Here is a 4,070-nt window from a genome sequence, read left to right as displayed (position 1 = left end):
AATATATTATTTTATAGAAAATATTTTTAAATAGTGGAGGGACAACAAGAAAATCGTCATATATTAACAAGGTTAAGATGAAAATGATAATGTTCTTGCATACATTTCAAACAATTTTTTTCAGAAAAGTAAATTTTTGAATTCTTTTACAATGTTCAACTAAAATTAATCAATGGGAATACTACTTTAGACAAACACTTTTGTTATAAAAACATTAAGCTATCAGCAGTACCTCGATATGAGGATGACAGTCTTCTAGTAGCTAGGGAAGTCACTGGTGTGTCTGGAGCTGACTGAAGAGCCTAATTCAGGATCTGCATGTTCAGTTGCAGACAGGGCAAACAGCTCCAGGAGGAAGGAGTGGATCCTGGTTATGCCAGGTCACAGCTCTTCCCCTTTTTCTCTCTAATCTATCCACCTCCATAATGAGGCAAGTTTGCTTGAAATAGTCAATGCCTTGTCATACATTATGGTGCCATTGGGAATGATTCTCTGTTCAAGTCTCCCAAGTATTGATGGCAATTTCGTCAGACTGGCCTTCAAGATGTCCTTAAATCTATTATTTTGCCCACCTCATTAGCAGTGACCATTAGGAGTAGGACCAGTAGGAAGTACAGGACCTCTTTCTGCAGCCTGTTGAACAGGCATTTTTAGGACATATCTATCTAACAGAGCTGGTGCTGTTTAAACATGGATTTGGTGCTGGTGGTGATTAAAAGGTGAACTTTATACTTGCATCCCTCCACAATCTAGTTAATCTTTTTGCATTGAGACTGATTAGTATGAAATTTCAAGTTTTACAGAAATTAAGAATTGAGTATACAAGCAAGAATCTCCTGTGGTCGCAGCAGCAAAGCAAGGCCTTTTTACAATACAGTAACTGATTCTATTTCTCAATTTTAGTTCACACTAGTTTTATACTGAGATATAAATAAATACCATTTATTTTAAATCAAGATGAAAAATCCATAAATACTACTACATAAATCCATAAATTAATGCTACTATCCTGCCTCTGAACTGAATAAAAAGATGAAAGTTGGTAATTTGTACTTTTTTCAGCCACTTCAGCATCTTGATTTTTCCATCAAAAATATGGAACCAGTGTTGTATGAAGTTCTCAAGCAACTTTTGGCAATATTAACCTTTTTGCAGGTGCAGAGAGAGATTTTCTGTACTTTACTTGATTCAGATAGTTCTGGTCAATTATTACTTCATTTAAAGTTTAAACAGAATGGTATTAGAAAACTTGTCTTTTCCTCTTTCAGTCTAAAAATAAAAACTAGATACATGAGGATGAGATACATTAGTTCTAAAATCTTGAAAAGCACAGCAATAACAAACAATTTATTAATTATGGATAATACTTTTTAATAAAGCATTTTTGAATGCAGAACATAACTCTGTTTTTTCTTTCTGCAGGCAAAAGTTGTTAGCCATTGGGCTGGGCCAGCTCCTGCTTTCAAATGGTCCAGACGCCACCGGGCTGGGCCAGCTCCTGCCTCCATGTGCCCAATACAAGGAGGCAGCAGCCAACCCAGCCCAATGGTATGCAGCTCCTTTCTGCAATGCTAGAAGTCCTGTGTGGCAGCAAAGCTAGCCCAGTCCTTCCCAAAGGCACATGCCAGTGAGGTGGGCTGGTTCCATGCGCCACATGTAGCCCCTGGGTCTCAGGCAGCATGCCACTGGGGAGCTCTGCCTGCAGTGGGCCCATGAGCACCCCAAGGGCCTGGGGCTAGCTGCTGCCATTAGTGGTGGGGGCTATGTACCATGGGGGAGGCAGGCAGATGGAAAACCTACCCCTCCCACACAGTCCACCCCCCCAGTCCCCCTACATCTCTGCTTACCATGGACAGAGCCTGAGTCCCAGACAACTCTGAACCATGTTGCCAGCTATATTTCTATTTCCTCCAGCATGCTGAGGCAGTGTGCTGGAGCAGCAGGGGCATGCTACAGGTCCAGGGGAATTTCTTCTTCCACACTCTTCTTGATTACTGCCTTTGTCTAATACTGTTGTATAGGCCTTTACTTGTGTCTACACTGGATGTTAGTGATGCAAACCTTGTTAGCAAACATTTTTTAAAATAAATACCTTCAAGACTATATAAGGTGTCAGTCTTATCCAAGTAAAATTAAAAAAAAAACCTAGTCCCCCTTGAAATCTTGGTTACTCAGTCTAATTTCTGTAGGTGACAATGACATTTTAAAAGAACAAATTAATGGTGCTATACAGACACCATTTTTGATACATATTTGGGATGAGAACACAAGACAGCTTTGTTCTTGTGGGATACTGTCATGTGAGGATTAGCTATTAAAATCTGCAGTTTATTTACTCCTGCTGCAAATGTACTTGTGCCTAAAAATGTGTTAAGCACCACAAAGAACACAATTCCAAGGTTTCAGAAAGGGAATCTATAATTTCCAGCACCATGATAAGGCCCTATGACAGGATGGATTCTGTGACCAGGAAAGACACCCTACTAAGACCTTTAAACATTTTTCTAATGGTGAAATAACTGACACTAGAATCACTGAACTGCAGATGGTACATTGAGAAGGCAGACAGGCACACCTTGATGGAAAGCAGCATGAAAGTAAGTTGTTTTACATACAATAAATATTCATATATATTACACAAATATAGATTCAGGAGAATGTTGTTTTCTTCTGTATAAATAGAAAAAAAAGCCTCTCTGAGCAAAACATTTCAGATGAGACAGATATCAAGAGAAAAACCAAACAGAACATACTTCCATGGCACACACAAGCTCACCTGCGCTAGCTTTAGGATGAAGCAACTCTAGATTGGAATGCAGGATGAAAAAGCATTTTTGAAATTGAAAAAAATGTGATACCATTTGAAGAAAGAAGACATCCTGATAACGTTCTAAAAGACCTCTGTACTAGCAGCATTACACTGTGTGCCAACACTGCAGCCTCGGAAACTGGAACCAAAAGCAAGGGAGAGTCCCTACTTTGTGGCAGCGCACAGGTTGTGCTTGCCACTTTAAGGGGACTGAAATAAGCAGGCTTCTGGTGGGAGCAGGCCCAATCAGGTGGTCACATGTTAGGCAGGAGACCACCTGATTGGTAGTTTGGGGATAGGGATGTTATCTGTGAGTCATGGAACATGGTGTAAGGGAAGGTTCAGAGCTGTGTATTCACCCTTGGCATTAGAGCAATTAAATGGACAACCTCCCGCCTGGAAACAACTTTAATTGTATCAAAGGCGAGGCAGGTGGGTGGCTGTCTGGACTGGCCCTAGGTTGGTCCAATTGTTACACACTCTTGTACAGAAAAATCATAGGGGTTAGGGTCATAAACCAATGGGCCAAAGGGAGGAAACAGGTAAAAGGTATGACAATATCAACATTGTGGTAGCATATACTCAGAACTTTAATATCCCCTCCCCCAACAGACACCTCTGGAAGTGTCCCCCTTTGGTCCTTAGAGTGCTCAAATAGCAGCCCGAGGCTGTCCCCAAGTTTGAGTCTAGCTCCTTCAGTCCATGGTCCTGGCTGCCAAGCCAGTGAGCTCTCCAGCTCCACTGCGCTCTCCTCTGTGTAGGGCTGACCAGGTTCCAGGTGCACTCAGCTCTCTCTTTCCCTTACTCTAGCCTCAAGCTTCCTCTTCCTTTTCCCCTTGCCTTCCAGCGCCAAATTAGCAGTCAGCATAGCTCTGCAGACTGCCCCCTGGTGCCACCTGCTGTTATACACATTACAACTGCATTTTGTTGCATCCTTTCAATCACTAGTGAGATTAATGGACAGATATCAGGAAGTCATTTGTTTCAGTGCAGCAAAGCCAGAAAAATATTCCTTTCCATCAAGTAGCAATGTTAGTTGTGGAAGAGGCAAGTCTATCACTGTAGTTATGGAAGAGTAAGTCTGGTAAACTTCTTTCTAACCACCACTTATGTTATTCCTGTTATCCTGCCACTTAGGCTTGTTGGCAAGTTTTCTTTTCCATGAAAATGTAGAGCTATCAAGTGCACTTGAATAGCCACTGACTGCCAGCAGTAAGAATGTCCTTTTTGTTGATATATGTCATAGTTTCATAGTTTCATA

The 4,070-nt window shown here is 41.3% G+C and overlaps 1 protein-coding gene across 1 annotated transcript in view; it reads right to left on the bottom strand.

Annotated features, from left to right (window-relative positions):
* ZCWPW2 (zinc finger CW-type and PWWP domain containing 2) overlaps positions 1 to 4,070 on the bottom strand; it is a 151,230-nt gene that overhangs the window by 110,650 nt on the left and 36,510 nt on the right.

This window comes from Gavialis gangeticus, unplaced genomic scaffold (genome assembly GCF_001723915.1).
Source record: "Gavialis gangeticus isolate Ggan-Ray unplaced genomic scaffold, GavGan_comp1, whole genome shotgun sequence".
In the NCBI taxonomy this organism is placed as follows: Eukaryota; Metazoa; Chordata; order Crocodylia; family Gavialidae; genus Gavialis; species Gavialis gangeticus.
The sequence above is the reverse complement of the archived record's forward strand: the minus strand, read 5'-3'. Positions and strand labels throughout refer to the sequence as shown.